The 17,452-nt window shown below is 35.3% G+C and overlaps 1 pseudogene; it reads left to right on the top strand.

Annotated features, from left to right (window-relative positions):
• Window positions 1-16,665: 16,665 nt before the first annotated feature.
• On the top strand, window positions 16,666-17,446 carry LOC119517899 (annotated as a pseudogene).
• Window positions 17,447-17,452: the final 6 nt, after the last annotated feature.

Raw genomic sequence — 17,452 nt, 5'->3', positions numbered from 1 at the left:
GATTTTCCAAGACCAGAACAAGTTCAGGTCTCAGAACAGGGTTATATTCAGGTTATGTCTTAGAAGAATGACAGACTTTTCTGTTAAGTTTCCAGTCCCTGTGCTTTTCCTAACATGCCCAGCAGGTGGTGCCTGTCAGCCTGTCACTCCCTACTGGTTTAAGGGGGTGTGGTCCCTTCAGATTCTGTTTTGGCTGTTTTCCACCACTCTGGGATCTACTTCTGAAGGGAAAGTTGGGCCCCACATCCTTACTCTTAGGGAAGATACACCCCCTAGGGATTTATCACTATATTTGAATAGTCTGTCTCTGTTATCTGGGTCTGAATGCTGGGAACTGAAAATGGCTGAGGCTCTCTCCACTGAAAATGGCTGTGGCTCTCTCCTCTGAGCCCCTCAGATTGAGAAAGAGGGACAGAAAGCCCCCTTTGGAGACAATTCATGGACCCCAGTTTCACTCATTTTCCAGAGGTTACACCCAGTCTTCTGGGCTCTCCCTCCCAATACAGATGAGGTTTAGTTTCTTTAAGGTCAGAGTCATCCCTAAAAGCCTCTGTCTGCTTATTGGGGTCTGTAGCTTGTATTCAGCAGTCTACATCTGTTAATTAAAACCCCAGTTGGAGCTCAGCTGAGCTATATTAGCTTACTCCAGTCACCCGGAGAGTGCTGCTGCTAGTTTCTAACACAGCAAAGCTTTGCAGCAAAGACTGCCATGGGGGAGGGGCTCTCAGCATGGGTCTGCAGCTTTTACTTACAGATTCTATGCTGACATCTCAGGCATTCCTCCCAATCCAGGTTGGCGTACAATATGTGGGCAGTCACAGTTGTCCCCCAGCAGTTATTCCAGGTTATTTACTAGTTGTTCCTGGTTGTTTATTAGTTATTCCAGGAGACTGACTAAATTCCGCTCATCTCTATGCCACCATCTTGCCTCTCTTCTCGTGCAGGTTTTTTTTAGACATGTGTTTGTTTCACTTAACTACACACCTATGTGTGGCACTGCAGGCTCATTAGGTATTTAATGCTGTGAGAAACTGCCAGCATTCTTCACATACTCTTTAACATTGTTATTATTATTATTATTATTATTATTATTATTATTTTGGTTAGCATATTTCTGGTGGGTGTGGAATAGTATATCATCATGGTTTTCATTTGCAATTTCATAATGCCTAATGATGTTAAAATCTTTTCATGTGCTTATTTGCAATATGTAGAATTTCTAAGGAGAGATATCCTTATCTTTTTCCTGTCCTGAATATAAGAATTCAGACTTTTACCACTAATTATGATTTTAGCTGTGGTTTTACCTATGGTTTTTCATTGATGTCACTTACTGGATTGGGGAACTTTAGTTCTATTCCTAATAATGTCAATTATTTTCATATATGTGCATTCATGAGTTTATTTGTCTTTTATTCTATTAATATGGAGAACTACATTGAATTGTGTATGTTAAAGCAAGCTTTCATTCTGAGATAAATCCCATTTGGCCATGGTGTAAAATAGTTTCTGTGTTGCTAGACATAGTTTGCTAATATTTGTTGAGGATTTTTGCATCTATATTTGTAAGGGATATTGGTGTATAGGTTTATTTTCCTGTGTTGCCTTTGCCAATTTTTAATGTAAGGGGTATCTTGGTATCATAGAAAGAGTTGGGAATTATTGCCTCATTTTCTGTTTTGTTTTTTCTTTTCTTTTTTTTTTTTTTTTGAGACTTGATGAAAGTATAGGGTAATTCCTACATTAAGAGTTTGTAGAACTTGTAAGTGAAATGTAGTAAATCATAACTTTTATTTGTGGAGAAGATATTTATTTTTTTATTCATTCATTCATTCATTCTTTTTGACTAATTCAACACATTTTTGCTATAGTTATACTCTGATTTTCTATTTCTATTTCTTCTTGAGTCAGTTTTGGCACTTTGTGTCTGTCAAGGAATTTTGCCATTGATCTAGATGAGCAAATTTGCTGGTATATTTTTTTTTTATAATATTCCCTTGAAATTCCTTTTATTTCTGTATGTCCAGCAGTGACATACAGATTTTGAAATCTGTATGTTTCAAAATTCACAACTGATTTTGAAAATTTTCTCTAGCAGTTGTGATCAAGATCCAGTGTTCTTGGCCTGTCGCTCCTATGGTAGAGTCTCCACCCTATGTGTTGGTGCTGGGTGAAAGAATGAGGCTCTGAACCTTTTATCCATTTCTCCTAGAAAAGAGCATCAGCAATTTATACCTGAATAGATGAGAAAGGTGGTGGTCTGTGCCTCCAATGTTTAAATCGTGGTCCCAGATTGGGAGTTTGATGAAGTAGAGCCATTATCTTCTTGAATGTGACAACCTAATTATATTTCCCAGAGTATTGTTCATAAGACAGTGCTAAAGGGTTGAAAGAGAGAGTGGATTGTGGCTAAAGTACCACGACTAAATGTTCTTGCCTAAATTTTGCAGAATTTTTCAAAAATGCTTCTCCATTTTCTGTATGCTATTAGGAAAATATCCAGATTTTATACACATCATGTTACTTACAGGTTATTCATGGATGCATTTTATCAAGTTGAGAAGGCTGTCTTCTATTCCTATTTTGTTCAGGCTTTTAATCATGAGCAGATATTTGATTTGTTCAATTGCTTATTCTGTGTCTGCTGAGATTCTTATGGATTGATTTGCCCTTGATTCCATTAAAATGGAATGTTACACTGATTTTCATGTCAAATGAATCTTGTAGAACTGGAATAAATTAAAATGAGTCAGCATGTATAAATCCATTTCATATTTGTTTTGTTTGGATCATAATATTTTCATTGAGATTTTGTTTATATTCATTGGCAATATTCACATGCAGTTTTCTACTCTTCTCATGTCTTATCTAGTTTTGGTTTCAGAATTACACTGGTCTAATAATGACTTACGATATTTTTAGCAATCCTCCTTTTTTTGTAAGAGTTTATGAGGAATGTTATTATTTCTTTTTAAATATTTGGTAGAATTCACCATTGAAACCCTCAAGACTTTGGCATTTTATGTGTGGGTATATTTTAAATTACTAATTCAGTTACCTAACTTGTTATAGGTTTATGAAGATATTCAGTTTTCTGTCTGTTCTTAAGTAGTTTTGGTGTGTGTAGAAAGTTATCCATTTATCTAAGCTGCCTAAGCAGTTGTTATAAAGCTGACCATGCCATACCTTTATAATTCACCTTTCATTTCTGTAAAGTTGGCCATGATATGTGCACAGAAAGAGGTTTTAATTATTGTTTCAATTATTATTTTGAATGTTTACCTTTAAATCATTTAAAAGGGAAAAATACATATTTTCTCTGTATTTTATGATTACCCATCTAATTGCATTTAGCAGGACACTTTTTTTTTGTAAATTTGAGTTATTTTCTGGTATCAGCCCCTTCAACTTACAGCATTTTGCTTATTATTTATCCTGTGGTGGAAGTTCTAGCCACAACTTCAGAATTTTTGATCTAAGAATGTTTTTATTTTGCCTTTGTTTTTGAAGGAAACACTTAGTTAAAGTGTGACCAACTGAATTAGGATGGGATTTTCCTGCTATTACAGACCTTTTAACTAAAAAGTCTAAGGATGATCCAGAGGCCAGAAGTCAATGAAAACCAGAAGAGAAAAGAGAGGGAATCTCTATGTGATAGAAGACAAAGATTGCCAGCATCCAGAGCCAGGATATTACAGATCTTGGGAAAAAAGCATTTCCTTGCTGATGCCTTGACTTTGAACCTCTCCTAGCCTCAAAACCATGACCTAATTACCATTGTTTAAGCCAATCCTTTGTGTGACATTTGTGTTAGAAGCCAGGAAACTAAAACTAAAAAAACAAACAAACAAAAAATCTACTTTTTACAAATAGTGCTGAAAACTTGAAAATCCATATTTAAAAATTTAACCTAAGCCTGAATCTCATGCTTTATCCAAAATTAACTCAAATGGATCCTAGATCTAAATATGTGAAAATATATAAATTTAGAAGAAAACATAGGAGAAATATTTGTGAATTTGGGCTAGACAATGAGTTCTTAGGTAAGCTATCAAAAGCAGAAATCCACAAAAAAATATTGATAAACTCAATTTATCAAAATTAAAATATTTTGCTCTGAAAAAGACATTGTTAAAATAATGCAAATGCAAAATACAGATTAGGGGAAACATTTTCACATCACACAACCAACAGAGTAAATGTATATAGAATATAGAAGAAACTTTCAAAACTCAACAATAGGAAAAGAAACCACCTTTGTAACAAATGAAGAGAAGATTTGAATGGACACTTTGCCAGTGGTGCTGTACAGAAGACAAATAAATAAACACATGATAAAATGCTGAACATCAATAGCTGTTACTGAAATGAATATTAAAAACAAAGTGAAATTATGATACATAAGTTTTTTAATGTCTAAAATTTGTAAAATCACAAAATAGTAGAAATCAAAATTGATGAATAATAGAACCACTGCATGGTAATAACTTTGAATGCATGATCATTTTGTAGATCAAAGTTTCTAACATATTGTCCATCTATCTATTCATTCAATTTTTTAAAAAACAATTTTATTGTGAAATACAACAGACATACAGAAAAGTAATGTTTCAAAATAAAGTTTAACTGGTAGTTATAGAGAAAATTTCAAAGTATATGTGCTGGTTTGAATGTATTATGTCGTCCCCCCCCACCAAATACCATTATCTTTGATGTAATCTTGTGTGGGCAGACCTATCAGTGTTAATTAGATTGTAATTCTTTGAGTGTTTCCATGGAGATGTGCCCTACCCAACTGTGGGTGATGACTCTGATTATCTGATTAGATATTTCCATGGAGGCATGGCCCCACCCATTCAGGCTGGGCCTTGAACAGTGGAGCCATATAAATGGGCTGACAAACAGAAGGAACTCAGTACAGCTGAGAGTGACCTTTTGAAGAGGAGCTACAGCCAAGAGGGACACTTTGAAGAAAGCACAGGAGCTGCAGATGACAGACAGATTGAAGGCAACCATTGAAAGCAGACTCTTGCTCTGGAGAAGCTGAGAGAGGACAAGTATCCCAAGTGCAACTAAGAGTGACATTTTTGAGGAACTGCAGCCAGAGAGGAACATCCTGGGAGAAAGCCATTTTGAAACTAGAACAGATTTTGGTACCAGAGAAGTGGGGTGCTGGTGCTGCTGAGTTTGCAAATACCAAACATGTTGGAACTACTTTTTAAATTGATAAGGGGAAGATTCTGGAAGAATTGTAAGGAGATTGATAGAAAAGCCCAAAACTGCTTTGAAGAGACTGTTTATGGAAATATGGACTCTAAAGATACTTCTGTGAGGACTTGAGCAGAAATGATGAATGTGTTGTTGCAAACTGGAAGAAAGGTGATCCTTGTTTTAAAGTGGCAGAGAATTTGGAAAAATTGAGTCCTGGTGTCAAATGGAAGGAAGAATTTGAAAGTGACAACATGGAATACTTAGCTGAGGAGATCTCCATGCTATGTGTGGAGGATGTACCCTGGCTTCTCCTTGCAGCTTATAGTAAAATGCAAGCAGATAGAGATAAACTTAGAACTGAACTCTTGGTTTCAAAGAAATCAGAAGCTGATGGCTTGGAAAATTATGGGCTTCCAGGGGGTGGAATCCCAGAAGCTACAGCCCAATGTGAGGATTTAACCAAACATGGAACCCAGCCATTTCAGTACAAGCCAAGATTGGAAAAGGAGTTAAGCAGAAAGGATTTGTGGAAAGTTCTATTGTCTGATGGCTTTGACCCCTGTATACTTCATGTGAAGCCAACAGAATTTTTGCAAGATCTTTATAGACAGAGCCATTGCCAGTCTGGGCTAGAGGAGACAGACAAGGAACAAATTGAAGGAAAAATGTCTTCAAAGACAGAGCCATGGAGGTTGAGGTCTGGAGTCAAGAGGCCTTGGGCTGGGAGAGTGGAGTGGTCCACATGCATGGAAAGGGTGAGTTTGCCTCAGAGGTTGAGGGTGGGCATTCCTACTTGATGTTCTGGAAGAGTTTTGCCACCCCAGGTCCCAAAGAGGGTGGAGCACATTCCCAGGGAATTGGGGAGAGCCTGGCTGCCACCCCACTGTTCTGAAGGGGTTGAGCATGTGTCCCAGAGATGGAAGGAAATCCAGGAGCTATCCCAATGTTTGAGGAGGGTGGGGCCAAGAAGGTGGTCTCCCCAATGTGTGGATATGTTGGAGCACTCACCTAAGCATTTGGAGAGGAACGGGCTGCCACAAAAGCCCTTAGGAAGGATTAGACTCCCACTCTCTTAAGCCCCAAGGATGCAACATCATTCTGTTAATGCCTCTCAGACTTGAAAATCTAATGGAGTTTGTCCTGTGGGTTTTAGGAACTGTTTTGGTCCTGTTAACCCTGTTTTCCTTGCTCTTTCAACTTATGGCAATAGGAATGTTTAGCCTATGGATGTCCCTCCTTTGTATATTGGAAGCATATAACTTATTCTAAGTTCACAGATCCACAGCTAAAGGAAAATTACATCTTAGGACTGACCACACCTATAATTGATTTTGATGAAATCTTGTACTTAACTATTGTTACTGAAATGATTTAAGTTTCTGTGATAATGTTGTGGGATGAATATATTTTGTATATGGAAAGATAATGCCATTTTGGGGTCCAGGGGGTGGAATGTGCTGGCTTGAATGTATTATATCCCCCCAAATACCATTATCTTTGATGTAATCTTGTGTGGGCAGACCTATCAGTGTTAATTAGATTGTAATTCTTTGAGTGTTTCCATGGAGATGTGCCCTACCCAACTGTGGGTGATGACTCTGATTAGATATTTCCATGGAGGCATGGCCCCACCCATTCAGGCTGGGCCTTGAACAGTGGAGCCATATAAATGGGCTGACAAACAGAAGGAACTCAGTGCAGCTGAGAGCAACCTTTTGAAGAGGAGCTACAGCCAAGAGGGACACTTTGAAGAAAGCACAGGAGCTGCAGATGAGAGACAGTTTGAAGACAGCCATTGAAAGCAGACTCTTGCTCTGGAGAAGCTAAGAGAGGACAAATATCCCAAGTGCAACCAAGAGTGACATTTTTGAGGAACTGCAGCCTAGAGAGGAACATCCTGGGAGAAAGCCATTTTGAAATTAGAACATTGTAGTATGGATTACAATTCCACAATTTCAGGTATTTCCTTCTAGCTGTTCTAATACACCAGAAACTAAAAAAGATATATCTAGACAATGATTCATATTCATATTCATTTGTTAAATCTTAACTTCTGTGTTGCAACTCTTACCTCTCATTTGATCATTTTCTCAATCTTCAGGGATATTTGGACAATGACCATTCTAACGTCTTCATGTTGAAAATGGGGTGTTGACATGAGGTAGGGGCATGCAACTGGTGATGTTCTGGGATGGAAATGTAGCTTTAAGTTTCAGGGATTATCTGGCATAGGAACAATCTGGAGATTTTAAGTTTCTGGAAAATAAACTTAATAAGTAATACTTTTCTAGAGTGTTAGATAGAGCCCTGGGTTTTCTTTAGGGTTTTCAGGAATAATGTTGTTTGGGACACTATATACTGTGGCCATTTGTAATATCTGGCTGAAACTTGCATAAAAGTAACCTCTAGAATGACCTCTTTACTCTATTTGAAATCTCTTAGCCACTGAAACCTTATTTTGTTATGTTTCTTTTTCCCCTTTAGCTCAATAAAGCTTTCTCAATCCTGCAATGCCAGGGCCAGGCTCATTCTTGGGAGTCATTTCCCATGTTGCCAGGGAAACTTATACTCCTGAAAGTCATGTCTCATGTAGGTGGGACAGTAATGAGTTTATTTGCAGAGTTTGGATTAGAGAGAGAGAGGCCACATCTGAGCAACAAAAAAGTTCTGGGGGGGGGGGGTGACTCTTAGGCATGTTTATAAGTAGGCTCAGTTTCATCCTTACAGAAAAAATAACAGATATACACAGCCAGACATAAAAGAGAACCCTAACCACTCCATATCCCTTATCCTCCCCAATTATTTACCCCTAGTACTTGTGTGGTACTAGTAAGGTATTGCTGTTAAATATAGTACATAGCATGCAATAGGTAAGTTTTTCCCATATACCACTCTATTATTAACTCTTTGTACAAGTGTCATACTTTTGAAGTAGTTCATGCAAGAATTTATTTATATTTGTAGTGTTAACTAGTGAGAAACATGACATTAGACAGCCCCTTACAATCATATTCAGTAAGGAACTACCATCACCTCTATCCATTCACAACCACTTAAGATCAAACTCATTAACAAATCAATACATATTAGGTAACCACTCCCACTTCTCTAGCTTCTATCTCTATTCCCTTAAATTCTAAATTTTAAGATTTTAAGATTACATTTCTAGATTGTACATAATAGTGAAATTATGCAATATCTATACTCTTGTTTCTGGCCTATTTCACTCAGCATTATGTTTTCAAAGTTCACCCATATTGTGGCATAATTTAGGACCTCTTCCTTCTTACTGCTGAATAACATTCCATTGTATGTACATATCACATTTTGTTTATCCACTTATCTGTTGATGGACACTTGGATAGTTTCCGTCTTTTGCAATTGTGAGTAATTCTGCATCATATTCAACAGTGAAAGACTGAAGGCCTTCCCCCTAAGATTGGGAGCAAGACAAGGATGTCCATGTCACCAATTTCATTCAACATTGTGCTAGAAGTTTTAGCTAGAATAATTAGGCAAAAAAAAAACAGAAAGAAAGAAGACACAGCCAAACTGGAAAGGAAGAAGTAAAACTCTCATTAATTTCAGATGACATGATCTGATACTTGGGAAATCCTGAGAAATCTATGATAAAGCTGCATGAGCTAATAGACAAACTCAGGAAAGTGGTGGGATTCAAGATTAATGAGCAAAAATCAGTAATGTTTCTATATACTAGTAGTAAACTAACAAAGGAGGCAATTAAGAAAAAAAATCCACTCACAACAGCAACTGAAAGAATCAAATATCTAGGAATAAACTTAACCAAGTATTTGAAGGACCTGTTCACAGAAAACTACAAAACATTGCTAAAGGAAATCAAAGAAGTCATAAATAGGTGGGAAAACATTCTGTGTTCATGGATAGGAAGGCTAAATGTCATTAAGATGTCAAATCTACCCAAATTCATCTACAGATTCAACACAATACCAATCAAAATTCCAACAACCTGCTTTGTAGATTTGGAAAAGCAAGTCATCAAATTTATTTGGAAGGGAAAGGCCCTCAAATAGCCAAAAACATCCTAAAAAAGAAAAATGAAGTGGGAAGACCTATACTTCCTCACTTTAAAGCTTAATATAAAGCCACAGTGTTCAAAACAGGATGGTATTGGCAAAAAAAGATAGACATGTTGATCAATGGAACCAAATCAAGGGGCTGGAAGTAAATCTACAGGTCTATTGTCAAATGATTTTTGACAGTGCCCCCAAATACACAGAACTAGGAAAGAACAGTCTTTTCAATAAATAGTAGTGGGACAACTGGATGTCCTACCTCACACCTTATAGAAAAATTAACTCAAAGTAGATTAAAGACCTAAATATAAGAGCTAGTAACATAAAACTCCTGGAAGAAAATATTGGGAAACATCTTCAAGACCTAGTGATAGGAGGTAGCTCCCTAGAACTTATCACCCAAAGCACAAGCAATGAAAGTTTAAATAATTAAATGGGAAGTCCTCAACAATGAACACTTCTGTGCTTCATTTTTATACATGTATGAATTTACTTCTAATTCCTATCAACTTGAAATCTCCTCTATCGTATTTTGTGATTTTATGTCCATGTATATGGTAGATGTACCATGCTATGGAAACAGTTCTATTGTTTTATAATCTCTAAAATGAGAAGAAACACTATCAACCTGATGTAGATACTTGACTCTAAGCTAGTTGCAGTTATTACTTGGAGTTTTAGGTTTCCAGCTTTCAGCACGTTCTGTGCAGGAAAAGAATTGGACAAATGCATATTTAGGTGATCAGAAAGACATTAATGGTAGAAAACCATTAGCTTCTACTCAGAGTCATTATTCTCTTATTTAATGATAAAGTCTGAGCTTGTCACACGGCAGTATGGCTAGAGTTATTTTCTAGACTCTTCCAGCTTCATGTGGTTTTCTGACTAAATTTAGATAATGGAGCATGACTGGAAGTTCTTCACTGTATTTCAAATTTGTACAACTGAAAAAAGAATATATGAGTGCTGTTATTCATCTGTCTCATCCAGCCTCCCCCACCCCACATTCTGTTTCCTGTGAAATGATGAAGGCATATATAGCCAATTTTGATGTAGAGGTGGAAGATTCATATTGGGGATGACATCACTGTTCCAATAATGTTAAACCCCTTTCCAGTGAATATTTTTATAGAAAAGAAATTTCTGTCTACCTTAAAAGACATTACCTTTGCATCTTTTATAGAACATTTTAATTTAAACTCTATGTAATTATTAATTTCTGATGTTTCCAGTGTTTATATTTCTCAATAATCACAGAAAATAAATTATTCCCATACAGCTGTTCCTTCCTTAGCATTTACTTGATATGGTCTAGATAACAATTTAAGTACTTTGTAAAAATAATCATAATTAATACATGTAATTATCTATGGAAATAGAAAGTTTAAGACACTTGTTAAATTTGTATGAAATAAATGGAAATGTAAAACCTGTTAAAAGAAATAAACAAAATAAGACTTTATATGGCTAAGAGATTTCAAATGGAGTTGTGAGTTCATTCTGGGAGGTCTACTCTTATGCCTTTCTCAGCCAGATATCACAACTGCCACAGTATGCAAAGCCCCAAAGAGCAATGTTCTGAAAACTTTAAGGACATCTGAACACCATTAACAAACCACAAGATAAAGAACTTAATTAACTATCTAACCTGAAGGACAACTAGAGTACCCAAAAACCCTACAACAGCATACAACTTGTGTAATCTTTTCCTTTGAAAACCTTTACCTGGAAATGCCAAGACAGGACACAATTCAGGTGCCACTTGAATATTTACTCCTTGGATTGCAATTCTAAGTCCCTAAATAATTGCCTTATTGCTTGTAGCTTAGTTTATTATATCTTTGCTGACAAAACTCTTGTTTTATGTTTCTTCCCCACCCCTATGTTTTCAACAATAGAAATAACCTCAAATAAATGAAAAAGTATCAGCAATTCATTGAAACAAAGGAGAAGCTTAAGAACTGAAGAAAGGAATGACTAGGGGAAGTTGTTAGTACTTGTGTAGAAGGTCTAATAGTCTATGTAAATATCAAGTACTTTTTTGTCTTTATTAACACACTATGTTTAAGATTCATATTCTTAGGGAATAATTGCCAACTGACCTAGCCTTGAGCAATTATGTACACATTGACTCAGGGAGGAAGTATATCCTTCAAATAAAATGCTACCATGATTTCCATATTTAGATTTTATTATCAATAGAAGATTCTAAGATCTGAACAGAGGAAATATGCAGATAAACTTAGCGTAGAAGAACTAAGAACTTCCCTATAATGCCAATGTTCTTTTGCTTTTATAAGAGGCACTTTTGGTAGCCTGTGAGTCCCCACATTCTTTGAAAATGGAACTGTTTAGCATTATAAAAACTGTGTTGAATGTGTCAATTAATGAAATCAACATACTCTCATATTTTATCTGCAAATTTAAAATTTGCTAGAATTTTCTTAGTTGTTTATACTTGAATTGACTAAAAGTTTTGTGAGTTCACCACCCTCAAATTTCGCAACTATACCCCTTTGGCTTAATATGGGCATATTCCCTTTCTCAAATTCTTTTAAAATTAGGACCATCTGCAACTGTAGTGCAATCATTTCTCTATTCTTATAAATATTTGACACATAGAAACTCAACTGGCCATATAATAAAGGGTAGGAATTTTGAACATGTGGCTTATAAATCTTCCACTGATCACACACTGTTAAAACATAGTTCTCATTTTGCCAGTCTTATGAGGTATATCTGCAACAGTATATCACAAAACTACTCTTCAGTATGGGACTGAATCTCTATTGCCAAGAGTCAAATGAAACACATTTGAAGTTAGCATGAAGAGTTATAGGAAGAAAGACTGAGAAAATATATTAGCAGTGGTATGGCCAGATGTTTTTGGTTGTTCCAAACTCTTTGAGTGGCCAGAATGGTTTAGTTCAATTAGAAATTAACATGGGAATGGAGCATGATCCCCAGGGCAGAGAATTTTGCTGCTTAAAGAGCACAATTTGTTCTTACAGCAGAATATATTTCAGAAGATGATAACACCTGTTTCAATACAGAAATTATCTAACATTTTAAAAAACCATTTTTTTCTCATTTTATCTCTTTTACCTCAGTCAATAAAGGCAAGCATGAAATTTCCTTCAATACAGACAGGAAAGCCTGAACCACTTCTGTCTAATACCAAATTTATAGTAGCTTGCAGCTATTTATTTTTTAAGCAACAACAAAGAACATTCAATTGCAGAAAATGAAAAAAAAAATTATTGATATTTTTCTTAAATTTTCAAATATTTTACATATAGTTTTTGTAATTTTCTAACTTAAATGTTTGTGAGATCAAATGAAAACAAAATAAGAGGTACTTTTTAATATAAAGGGCCACTATATCAAGGATTATTACCATTGTCATCATTACACTAAGAGCTAACATTTATAAAGTGATTACATATGTTAAGCATGGATTTAAGTGTTTTATTTTTACTAAATGAGGGGTATAGCTCATTAAAATCAAATTACACATATATATATATGTGTGTGTGTGTGTGTATATATATATATATATATATATATATATATATATATATATATATCTGATATCAAAGAAAGTCCTTGTATTTTAAGACTTAAGGTCCATGAAAAATGAATCTGAAAATATTAGGGAAATAGGACCAGATTTTATTTTTTTCTTAGAGAATTCTCCTCAAGAAAAAGAAGACTTCACAACAGCATTTGCCAATTTGCCAATTGTAAATTTGATTTTTATTTCTTGCCTTATATTTGATTTTATAAACTTGCTTTGAATGTAAGCAATATATACATTGCCATGATAGATTCAGTAGCTGATAACACAATCTCTATGTGAGAGAAAATCATTATTTCAATGGGGTGACCAGAAAAATAAACATGAAGTATGTGAACAAATAAAGGTGTCATCATGTAGCTGTACCACCTAGTAATTTTCTTATTGAGTTGTATAAATATTAGCTTCTAAATATTTCCAGAACTCAGTGAATCCTGGTCAAAGTTTTGAGAAGCCTTTTCTTTTGACATGACTCTCTTCAGAAGGTGAACACAATTTGGATAGGATTAGAATAATTATATTTCTTACTTTATAAAATTTTCACATCAAGAATCTCATTTCATATTTGCCCAATTGTTATTCCCTTTATAGATTAAAAAATGGGGCAGTAAAAACTTGAATGGATTAGTGTTTATTCTTGAAAAGTTGACTAAATTTCTGTTCTATTACTGTTGCTTTCACTTTCCATTTTGATGCCTAATTTCAGTTTAATTTGCAAATGCATTATTGTGCATGGACAGAGGGGAATAATGCAGAGATGAATCAAAAAATGAAAAAAACATTGTAATTTGCTGACTTTAATGATCGTAAGATCAAATGAGACAAAAATGAAAAGAGCAGGCACAATAAAGAGGATAGCAATCCTGAGGACAATGTTTATATCAAACCAGTGGGGTACATGATACAAACAAGTTGTATGTGGAGATTGATTCAACAAATAATTTTGACCATCATCCATGTATTCAGCTCCAGATTGAATTATATAGGTGAATAGAACATGGTTACAATTCTGGAAGATTTACTGAAAGATAAGCATGGGTTTGATAGTCTTAGAGACTTGAAATTATATTTTAGGAGGGTCACCTATTAGCTGCTACTTTCTGACCATCTTTGAGGTTCAGGCACAGCATGTTTAACATTCCCTACAATCAAATTTTCATTGGGAGAATTTTATAAGATAATGATTGCAGAAAGTTTATATACTTTTAGTACTTTAGTATTTAGTCAGAAATATTGTTGATAGTAAATGAAATTATTATTTGGTTTTATTCTCTTGGTTACAGAAAATCCTCAGGAAGCCCCAAATTTGCATGGACTATCACTCCTGTCCCATATGTATCTATAGATTTGAAACTAACCTCTTGGCCATTGTCCACCCTTAATATCCTTAGCAAATTTTATAGGTGTGTCTCCTCCGTGCAGTGATTCCATTGGCTTTCAAATTAGTTAACATATAATATGGAAGGAATCTACCATATACTGAAAACAATGATGTAATCTGCTTCTTCTGCAAAGGTGAAAGAAAAGACATAACACACAAATACACAATTATTACATGCTTTATTCTATTAAGGGATGGATACAGAGTTTTGGATTGGAATTGCTTCTCACACATTGGGAATTATTCCAGAAAAGCAAACAATTTGACTCAGTTGTAATTTTCTGAGAAGTTGTAGAACAAATTTTATGAAACAAATATAACATGCATTGCAGAGAAGGTTATATAAAATATTCTAAGAAGCTTATACTCCACATGGAGAATTAAGAAAAGCATATAATAGAGATTGATGATCGCACCCCAACACACTCAGGGAAAAGACTGAATTGCACAAATGAGGTCATCAGAAAAACAGTGACTAATCAGGATGTGGATGATGTAGGGAACTCATAGATAAGTTGTAAATGATGTCTCCTTTATAGAATAGGTGTGTAATTCAGAATGAAGATTTGCTTATTAAATCTTTGGTTAAAATTGCTTGCTTGAGCATAGATCATAAGTTAACATAATTCTGACCTCTTTAGCTCTCCTGGAAAGGAATTATGATGATCTTAGTGTTCTTTTTCCTCCACTACAAAAGCTGAATAACATGTATGACTTCTGACTGTACATGCCATCCATTCAAATGCAGACACCATTCCACAGTATTTGGTAGTGAGTTTTTCATTATATTTTTATGGTAAATTACTCCAGATTTGCATGATGCCAAAGACTTTGGATATCCAAGAGAAGTGACCGTATCTTTTATTAAAAATATTTGAATGAGTCATCCACAAATCTATTGCAGATGGCTTATAAACTATTTACTTGTGCAATAAAATTAATTTTTCCATGTTTTATTCACTTTTATTGAAATATATTCACATATCACACAATCATCCACAGTGTACAGTCAATTGTTCACATTACCATCATATAGATGTGCATTCATCATGATCAATTTTTTATCTTTTTTCTCCGTTATGCACTTTAACATGCATACATAACTGATAACTTTCAATGTATGATTTCACAAGTAGTTAGAGAGCAAATCTCAAGAATGTCATGAGTCACAGTTCCACTTCAGCTATTTCCATTATTGTAAAACATAACATACATACAGAAAGGTGTCATCTCTTGATGTACAGCTCAACAAGCAGTCATATACGTAATTTCAAATATTGTAATGGGTTACAGTTCCACAACTTCAGTTCTTTACTTATTATGCAATACAAGGTACATACAGAAAGGTGAAGACCTTCAAGGCACAATTTAATGAGCAGCTATGGAGCAAATACAAAGGGATGCTATAGGCTACAGTTCCATCATATAATTTACCTCCATCCAGCCATTCCAACACTCAGTCATCCCAATATATACATATACATATATGTGTGTGTGTGTGTGTGTATATATAAAATCATATAAAATTTCAGTATTCATAGACCTTTGTTCAATCTTGTTTGTTGCTACTCCTTCCCCTCACTTAATCCCTTTCTCCATCTTCAGGGGTGCCTAGATGGTGAGCACCCTAACTTGTTCCGAGGGCTACATCTGATAGTTGATCTTAAAGAGGCTGCTGCTCAATGGGATTGGGAAAGCCATAAGGACCACACTCCCCTTTGTCTAGCTTATGGATGGATGAGTAGAAAAACAGGGGAAGGAAACAAACAAACAAACACAGACAAAGGTACCCAGTGTTCTTTTTTACTTTAACTGCTCTTTTTCACTTTAATTATTATTCTTGTTATTTTTGTGTGTGTGGTAATGAAGGTGTCAGGGATTGATTTTGGTGATGAATGTACAACTATGTAATGGTACTGTGAACAAACGAATGTACGATTTGTTTTGTATGACTGCGTGGTATGTGAATATATCTCAATAAAATGAAGATTTTAAAAAAAAGAGGCTGTTGCTTCTATGTTTTAGGACTTGTCTGGTATAGGAACACTGGTGGATTTAAGTTTCTGAAAGGTAAAACTTAGTGGGCATATCTAATAAAATTAATTTTAATTGATAGTATCAGAAAATATAATTAAGAGGGAAGCATGCTAAATGAAAGATAGTATAACTGCTACAAATGAACATAAATTCAGATTTTGAGATTTCAAGTGTTCAGACAAGCAGCAAGAATTAAAATCACATATCTGTCATCACCAGAAACAAGGAAATATACTAAACCTCATAAGATTAAAAAAAATTGTTCATTTTTCTTATTGATAGGTAGAACATTGGCATTTATAGTATTTTTCTTATACAGAGCTGGAAAAATTGGAGGGAATTCCCTTCTCAGTTTATATATGAGAAAACCAAAGCCAGGAAAGCTGAGGTAACTTGTACTTCTGAATAAATCATTCCTACAGATGAAACACAAAAAGAAAAAAAGAAGAAGGCAATGTTTCCACAGTGATGCAATTTGTACTCCTGGGATTTTCTGACCTTCCAAATCTCCAGGGGTTTCCCTTTGGTGTGTTCTCCATGGTTTATGTAATTATTTTAGTTGGAAATAGCCTCATAATCATAATAACCAAGATTGACTCTGCTCTGCAGAAACCTATGTATTTTTTTCTGGCAAATTTTTCATCACTAGAAATCTGTTATGTTGCAGTCACTGTCCCCAGGATTTTAGTGAACCTTTGGTCTCAGGATAGAAGCATTTCTTTATTGGGCTGTGCCACCCAAATGTGCTTATTCCTTATGCTGGGAGCCACTGAATGTCTACTCCTGACTGTGATGGCCTCTGACTGCTACATGGCCATTTGTAACCCTCTGCACTATCCTCTAGTCATGAACCAAAAGATGTGTACCCAGCTGGCAGTTTGTTCCTGGATCAGTGCAATCCCTCTAGAGAAAGGGCAAACCTGCCAAATTTTCTCTCTGCATTTCTGTGATTCTAACCAAATTAACCACTTCTTCTGTGACATCCCTCCCATTCTCAGGCTGGCCTGTGGGGACACTTCTATGCATGAGATATCTGTCTATTTAGAAGCTCTGTTGTTTGCTGCAGTCCCTTTTATGTTGATATTTTCCTCCTACAGCAGAAGCATTTCCACCATTCTGAGGTTGCCAACAGTGCAAGGATGGGACAAAGCCTTCTCCACGTGTTCTTCCCACCTGCTGGTTGTTCTTTTA

This window comes from Choloepus didactylus, chromosome 21, assembly GCF_015220235.1.
Source record: "Choloepus didactylus isolate mChoDid1 chromosome 21, mChoDid1.pri, whole genome shotgun sequence".
In the NCBI taxonomy this organism is placed as follows: Eukaryota; Metazoa; Chordata; class Mammalia; order Pilosa; family Megalonychidae; genus Choloepus; species Choloepus didactylus.
The sequence above is the reverse complement of the archived record's forward strand: the minus strand, read 5'-3'. Positions and strand labels throughout refer to the sequence as shown.